We start from the raw sequence: 9,400 nt of genomic DNA, 5'->3' as shown, positions 1-9,400 counted from the left end.
TTTTGTTTTTACTTCTCAGATGAATACAGATATAATAGATGTAGTACTTATAATGGAGCTAGTGATAATGATATGATCGACAATTACAAAATTAAAACCAGTATAGAATAAAAATGTATCACGATTTGACAGGAACCCGAAAATGTATAAAAAAAATAATAGAAATCAGATCACGATATATAAAAGAAAATAAAAAGCAGATCTTATGATTAATAAAAAAATAAAATAGATAGTGAATTTAGGTCAAGTTAGGTATCTGTCATGTTCTTTTATTTTATTCTATTTTATAAATATATTAATAAATATAATACTAATAATAATAATAATTATATTAATAATAATAATAATACTTCTAATATTATTAATAAAAATAATAATAATGTAAATAGCAAGAATAATGATATTTCATAATAATATTAATAATATTATCATTAACAATAATAATAATAATAAATGATAAAGATTATAATGATAATGATAATAATCATGTTAATAATACTATTATTAATAATATTATTAATAATAAGTTGTATTAATATTAATGATATTTATAATATTCTTGATACTTTTAGTAAAAGTGTTAATACTATTAATAAAAATATATTAGTATTATATTAATGATATTAATAATTATTAATAATACTGATAATAATAATAATAATGATTGTAAGTGATAATATGGTTTAAAACAATATTAATAATAATACTAATACGTCGATTAAGTTTAAATTTGATTAGAAATTTTCGGGTTGTTACACGGATAGGGGAAGGATTATTGTTTACATCTCACCTCCTCCATATACTACTTAGGTGGTATTGGGTTTTGGTGGTTGTTGTTGTTGTTGATATATATATATATATATATATATATATATATATATATATATATATATAGGGGCAGGATCAATGGGGAAGTAACCAATCGGGGGGAAGCGGGGGGAAGCAAAAAAAAAAAATTCATTTTTTTTGAAATTTTTTTTTTCCGGCATCAAGATCATACGAAAATATGAACATTTAGAAGAGACACCTCGTGATGAATGTTATTATTTAGGCGGGAAAACGATCGACAAAAATAACATTCAATATAATATTGTTCGTGAAGAATATGAACGTTTTTTTCCATGTTTTGTGAAGTAAAATTTAGCCCGATTTAGAGTTTAGGGTTTAGGGTTTAGGGTTTTGGGTTTGTTCCATAAAACCAAAACACCAAACCCTAAACCTTAAACCCGGGGTTGTGCCCTTCCCCCCGCAACCAAAACCAAAACACCAAACCCTAAACCCTAAACCCTAAACTCTAAACCGTTCGTGTTAAAAACTCAATCTAAATCCTAAATCTAAACCCTAAACCCTAATATCTAAACCCTATAAACCCTAATATCTAAACCCTAATATCTAAACCCCAATAGCTAAAACCTCAAAATACGCTCGAAAAACACGATAATTGTTATATATTACTTCTTCAAGCATTTTCTCGCCAAAATAAAAACATTTATCAAAAAGTGTCTCTACTAAATGTTCATATTTTCATCTCATCTATAATGTTCGTGAACAAAGTTCTTTCAAAAAATGAAAAAAAAGTTTTTGCTTCCCCCCGCTTCCCCCCGAATGGTTACTTCCCTCTTGATCCTACCACCATATATATATATATATATATATATATATATATATATATATATATATATATATATATATATATATATATATATATATATACCTAAGTTTATAATATTTTTTTATTACTTTATAGAGCTCATATTTATTATTCTCATCCCATTTATTTATATTTTAACTCTTTTTCCTCAACTTTTTCTTCCATAACTAAAATTCCGGCAAATAACTTCCAATTTAAGCCATCAAAATTCATTTTCTAGCCCCCAAGAATATGAAAAAGGTGAGAAACAAAAAAATAATTGAAAATTTTGCAGGTTTGATCGTCGTTGACTTATTTGACCAAGGTTGACCGAGTTTTGACCGAGTTTATGGCCTATTTCTCGTTTCCTCCGATCTGCCGATTTCTCCCCGAGTACTCGGCCGAGTTTTGCAACACTGCCCAGAAGCATGTCAAATAATTAGATACACAGTAATGTAGTACACAGTTTTGTAGTTAAAACCTAAGTATGAATCGATTTGGTTTCAATTTGGAACTTAAATTACTGTCAATAAAATGCTACTCTTTTCTTAGGTGTTTATTTTTTAAAATGTTTTTGTCTGAAGATCTGTGGACTATGTCTGTAAAAAGATGTGACTTAAATATCAATATGCTCAGTAGTGAAGACTGTTTGTTTTTACGTCTACAAAATAACTCAATCATATCTCCAACACATAAAAACATATTTCTAAGTCTGTGATTTTGGAGACAGAATATGACATTCTTTAATCTTACATCTAAAAACAATAAGTCTGCAGTTAAAATGTCTGTGGGCGCGCAGACATAAGATATAATATAATCCAATGCCTCAACTCAGTGTAGAAGCTATGCTGACACATCTCTTTTAACTTACTAAAATGGAAATGACTTTCTTGCCATAGTCATTTATGTTGATGATCTTCTGCTGACTGTAAACAACTCAACACTACTCAAACACATCAAACATATATTATAGTCATTTATATTGTGATAGTGATTGGGGTAATTGTACCACATCTAGAAGATCAATAACAGGTTATTGTATCTTTCTTGGATCTTGTCTCATTTATTGGAAATTCAAAAGTAATCTGTTGTCTCCAGATCTTCAACAGTTCAACATAAGCAGAATACAGGGTCATAGCAGATTGCACCTTTGAGATCACTTGGTTACAAAGCCTTCTAAATGATCTTCAAGTTCCACTTACTGTACCTATTTCAGTTCTTTGTGATAACTCATTAACCATTGCACTTGCATCAAATCTTGTCCAACATGCCCTTACAAAACACATAGAAATTGACTGCCACTATGTAAGTGACAAGATAATGGAAGGCAAAATCATTGTGCAGTTTACTCCATTCTCCTTCACAAGCAGCTGATGTTCTCACTAAAGCTCTAGCACAGGTCACCTCATTACAACTGTATTACCATGTTTGGCATTTGTGATCCCTACACACTGCCAACTTGTGGGGGAGATAACGAGATACATTCTGTGTCCTCAACTCAGTGTAGAAGACTTAAAAGAAAGCTCACCACTTGTAATAATATTTAAACACTAGCTAAAGTTAGTTACTTTCTGTTAGGATTATGTTAGAAACTGTTAACTAGTCTGTTAGTTGACTTATTTAGTCAAAAGTTCATGTATCAGTAGTATATAAGTAGTATGTATTCTCATACTCTGTAATTAGCTTCTTCAATTCAATGAAACAGTGATGATATTCATCCATTTCTGATTTGTCTTTAAAGTAATTTTGTATCCATACTTAGTTTAGTACTCCGTAATTTGGTAATATATACATATATTTGTCGTGTAATTTGGTATATTTGACTCTACAGGTAATGGTGTATGTGGGCTATTTGATCCTGTTATATTTTCAATAACTTATAGTTATATATGCATTGTATTTCGTTTACTGCAACCGGCATTTTGTCAATATGTACTATTCCAACTTTCATACTTGCTGCTTTTATGTCACGTATGTTCGAAGCCAAAGTTGTTAGAGTACAGCAACCCAAAGGGTCACATTACCCTTTTAGGTAATTTGTCAATTGGGATCAGAAATGTTATTTCATTCTCTCCCTATTTGGATATATCACAAGGGTCCACATCATGCCAAAATAACGGGTCAAAGCAGCATACTCCATGCAGAGTTTCCCAAAGTGTATTTTTAATGGTACTTTCGGTGGTGTAGCACAGGGTCATAAAAAGAATCAATGGCAAGCGGTTTGTTGGGTGGTTTGTTACATTTTATGAAAGAATAGAAATGCAAAGGTGTTCAAGAATAAGCTCGAGACGGTCCCATCTTTATTTAGCGAGGTTCAAGTTCTTTCATATGATTGGATTTCACGACGTTGCAAGGGTCATATTATGGATTGGCTACAATAGTTCTCACACCCTTAGTTTTAACTCCTTTTGTTAGTTGCAATCTTTGCAATTAGCTTAGGGCGATGTAATTTGTTATCCTTATTTCTTTCGTAATGTATCGTGCTGTTAAGGGTGCCCAGCCAACCATGTACTATTCGTGATTGTTTAATATAAGTCTTTCTTGCTTTTCAAAAAAAAAGTTTCCCAAAGTGTATTGAGGGTTTCAAAAATGACATTGGATCCTTCCCAATATTAGAATTAGCCGTTAGACTTTCTTTGTGTATAAAATAACACTTGTATCATGTAAACCAATAACAATTCAGCTTGTAATCAATTCAATCAATTAATACAAACGATCTTTATTTTAGTTTATCAATTGAAACATGGTATCAGAGCTAACGGTGTTGATCGAGGGATCAATACAACCATTTTTTTAGCTTCAATCATTTACCAGAAAAGATTCAAGCCGCCATGTCAAGAATTGACGGCAGCTCAATGAATATAGCTGCCATGTCAAATAATGATGGTAGCTCGATTAATCAAACAAGCTGCAATGATTTCAGTTACCTGGATGTTCTCTGTCAACCATCAAAACAGAAACCACCAACTTCCATCACCAAAACAAAAACCGTCATTGCAAACCGCCATCAAGCACAAGAACAACCGAGTTGTATACACTGTGGTATGCCAAGACACATAATAATTCAGTGTTTTAAACTGATTGGTTATCCCGAATGGTGGAGCAAACGGAAACACGGCAGAGTCGTGATGAAAGTGGAAGTAGCGGCCGGCGGCAACCATACGGCTACCTGCAACAGCATTGAAAGAGGTAAAATTTTACCTTTAAATGCTTGTTCATTGCAAAAAAGGACCGAATGGGTAACCGTTAAATCCTCAAACCCTAAGGTTGCTTATAAATCACAACCTTTGACCAAAGTGAAAAGGGATAACCCTAATCGTTTTCACTGCCTTCAAACATTTGAAAAGATTAGGAAGTACCCTAAATCACACCACAAATCGCAAATAGCGACTGAGAAAGGTGGAAACCCTAAAATCGTTCAACAAACAGTTTTGGGGGTCAAAAATTACCTTGAAACGGATAAACAAATGGCAAGAATTAGGGAAATTCGGCCAAACCCTAAATTGGTTTCAAAACCGTACCTTGAGGTTGAGAATGAAAGCATCAGTACGAATAAAAACCTCAAATTTGGAGATGATATAAAAGTGGTTGGGATGAACTTTAAAGTAAAACACTTTGCCCAAATAAAACAAACTTCAAGTGACCCTTCAAGTAACCAGGAGCTTAAAGAGTGGTCAAATGACCTTTCAATAAATGGTGAGTCAAAAGTGTCTTATGGTTTTTTAAATAAAAAATCAAATAGGGATATTACAAATAATAATAAATCTGTTTACGAAAAGAAATTCTCAAATCATGTTTTTATGGCTAATTTACAAATGGACCAAGAAAATGGATCACCTAAAATTAACTCTTTTAAAAGGAGTAGTAACCCAAGTATAACCGAATCTGCTTACTGTATAAATTTAGAAAATAAAATTCCTTGTGAAAAAATTAATGTTGTCACAAATAACACAAAAAGTGACGAATGGATTTTTGACTATGGTGCTACTCATACCATGACCTTTGAAAAATCAGATTTTTGTTCTGAATCAAAACTTCGGGTTAATAAAATTCAAACGGCTAATGGGGATATTGTACAAGTAGAAGGGGGTGGGAAAACTGAAATTACTCCGACTATGAAATTATCTAATTGTTTATATATTCCAACCCTGTCCCATAAGTTGTTGTCCGTTAGCCACGTTACAAAAGAACTGAATTGTTCTGTTTTATTACACCCTACCTTTTGTATCCTTCAAGATATTAGGACTGGGGTGATTATTGGGCGTGGTACCGAACGGGGTGGATTGTACTATGTGAACGAAGTAACCCAACAAGGTACCGTGATGCTTGCTCACGGAACACCTTCGAGGGAAGCTTGGTTATGGCATAGGAGGTTGGGTCACCCATCTGTCGGATACCTACATGCTTTATTTCCAAGCCTTTTCCCATCAAATGTTACCTTAAATTGTGAAACTTGTATTTTTACTAAAAGCCACCGAAGTACTTTTAAACCAAGTAATACGAGAAAAGATATTCCTTTTGCTTTAATTCATTCGGATGTTTGGGGTCCTGCACCGGTCATTGGGGGGAAAAATTTTCGATATTTTGTCTTATTTATTGACGATCATACCCGAATGACTTGGATTTATTTTCTAACCCACAAATCAGAAGTCTTTGAGAAATTTTCTCACTTTTACAAAATGGTACAAACTCAATTTAATAAAAACATACAAATGTTGAGATCCGATAATGGGGGTGAATTTGTAAACTCGTCAATGAAATCTTTTTTCGAAAATAATGGGATTATTCATCAAACCTCGTGTGCTCATACCCCCGAGCAAAATGGCGTAGCCGAACGTAAGAATCGGTTACTTTTAGAAATGACAAGAGCTTTATTAATTGAATCCAAGGCTCCGAAAAGTTTTTGGCCCGAAGCCCTTGCTTCCGCTACCTATCTTATCAACCGGCTACCTACTAAGGTTTTGGGCACAAAAACCCCTAAAGATACGCTTTCCCAATTTCATACCCTTCCGACTTCATTTAGCATTGAACCTCGAATATTTGGGTGCTCAGTCTTCGTCCATATTCCAAAACATGAGCGTACCAAACTAGATCCATGTGCGGAAAAATGTGTCATGGTTGGCTATGGAATTAACCAAAAGGGGTATCGGTGTTATAGTCCCAAAAGACGTCATGTTTTTACTACAATGAACTGTGATTTTGTTGAAACTGAATATTTTTACAAAAATAACCAACTCACGAGTGAGGGGGAGAACGAGGGTAATGACACTCTTAGTTGGATGACATGGGTACCACCTCAAACACAAAATCCCGAACCAATACCAAATCCTGAACCAGTTGACCCCGAACTAGTACCAAACCCTGAGCCAATACCAAACCATGAGCCAATAGACCCTGAACCAATACTTAACCCCGAGCCTACAGAAACCATCCCACCAAACCATGAGACCACTGAAACCTCCTCGAATAATGAGCATCAAACTCAAGAGGAACAACGTGACTCAAATTCCGATGAAATCACCCAACGATATGTCCTACCTCAAAGAGCCAATAGAGGTGTCCCACCAAAACGATACTCCCCAGAAAAAGAAGCACAAAGATCTAGATATCCTATGGCTAATATAGCACAAGGAAATTTGTCAAAAGAAGCTCAAAAATTTAATTCCGCAATTTACTCAGAAAATATTCCAACTTCTGTTGAACAAGCGTTCAAATCAAAAACCTGGAAAAAAGCAATGGAAGTTGAAATGGAAGCTCTCAATGATAATGACACTTGGGAAAAATGTGTCATACCTCAAGGAAAGAAACCAGTGGGATGTCGATGGGTATTCACGATAAAATATAAACCCGATGGAACTATTGAAAGATACAAAGCACGACTGGTTGCAAAAGGGTACACTCGGACATACGGGATTGATTACTCCGAAACCTTCTCACAAGTTGCAAAGATTGATACCATTAGAGTTCTCTTCTCTATCGCTGCAAATGACGATTGGCCACTTCATCAATTTGATGTTAAGAATGCTTTTCTCCATGGCGAATTAAAAGAGGAAGTCTATATGGAAGCACCACCTGGATTCACGGACAACTTTAAAAACAGAGAAGTTTGTCGACTTAAAAAGGCTTTATATGGGTTAAAACAATCACCACGGGCTTGGTTTGGGAGATTTACACTATTTATGAAAAAATATGATTTTAAACAAAGCAACTCGGATCATACTCTCTTTTTTAAACGAAAAGGAAATTTAATTACATGCTTAATCATTTATGTTGACGATATGATAATAACAGGAAATGATAAAGAGGAAATTTCTAACTTAAAAATGAACTTATTTAAAGAATTTGAAATGAAAGATTTGGGCAGACTTAAGTATTTTTTGGGGATTGAGATATTACGATCCCAACAGGGAATATTTATCTGTCAAAAGAAGTATGTTCTTGATTTTCTTGCAGAAACAGGTATGATTGATTGCAAACCAGCTGATACTCCAATGATTCCAAATCAAAAGTTATATATGGAAGACGAAGCCGATCTTGCTGACAAAGGGCAATACCAAAGGATGGTGGGAAAACTCATCTATCTTGCTCACACTCGGCCAGATATAGCACATGCAGTTGGAGCCGTGAGCCAGTTTATGCATCAACCACAGGTTCACCATATGGAAGCTGTAATAAGGATCATCAGATACTTAAAGAAAATAGCAGGCAATGGAGTTGTATTCAAAAAGAATGGGCACCTTAAAGCACAAGTTTATACGGATGCAAGTTGGGCTGGAGAAAAAGGAGATAGACGATCAACTTCAGGTTTCTTCACAATAGTTGGAGGAAACTTAGTTGCGTGGAAGAGTAAGAAACAAAAGGTCGTTTCCTTATCAAGTGCAAAATCAGAATTTAGAGGAATTGCAAAGGGAGTGGTGGAAGCGTTATGGATTCAAAAACTCTTGACAGAAATAGGATTCCCTCCAAAAGAAGCTATTCAGATTCTCTGCGATAATGAAGCAGCAATCGCAATCTCAGAAAATCCAGTTCAACATGATCGAACAAAACATGTTGAAGTGGACAGACACTTTATCAGAGAAAAGTTGGATGCATAAATAATTTCTTTACCACATATAAGATCAGAAGACCAATTGGCCGACATTCTCACCAAATCAGTCAACGGAAGACTTTTCGGCGATGTTCTTGACAAGTTGAACATTGGAGACCCCACTATTCAACTTGAGGGGGAGTGTTAGAGTACAACAACTCAAAGGGTCACATTACCCTTTTAGGTAATTTGTCAATTGGGATCAGAAATGTTATTTCATTCTCTCCCTATTTGGATATATCACAAGGGTTCACATCATGCCAAAATAACGGGTCAAAGCAGCATACTCCATGCAGAGTTTCCCAAAGTGTATTGAGGGTTCCAAAAGTGACATTGGATCCTTCCCAATATTAGAATTAGCCGTTAGACTTTCTTTGTGTATAAAAGAACACTTGTATCATGTAAACCAATAACCATTCAGCTTGTAATCAATTCAATCAATTAATACAAACGATCTTTATTTTAGTTTATCAATTGAAACAAAAGTCACCTAGCACTCATCATTGTAGTTCATGTGGAATGTGTGTATTGGACATGAATCATCATCGTCCGTTTGTAATTGTTCGTTTGCTTTGTATACGATGTTGAATGTCCGAGGAACATGAGATAACTTTCTGGGGTCGGGGTGTTGACTGCGCCTTAAAAATAATCATTATACATGAATTAAGTATGTTAATCAACCA

This window comes from Rutidosis leptorrhynchoides, chromosome 7, assembly GCF_046630445.1.
Source record: "Rutidosis leptorrhynchoides isolate AG116_Rl617_1_P2 chromosome 7, CSIRO_AGI_Rlap_v1, whole genome shotgun sequence".
Lineage (NCBI taxonomy): Eukaryota > Viridiplantae > Streptophyta > Magnoliopsida > Asterales > Asteraceae > Rutidosis > Rutidosis leptorrhynchoides.
Note: the sequence above shows the minus strand (reverse complement) of the source record.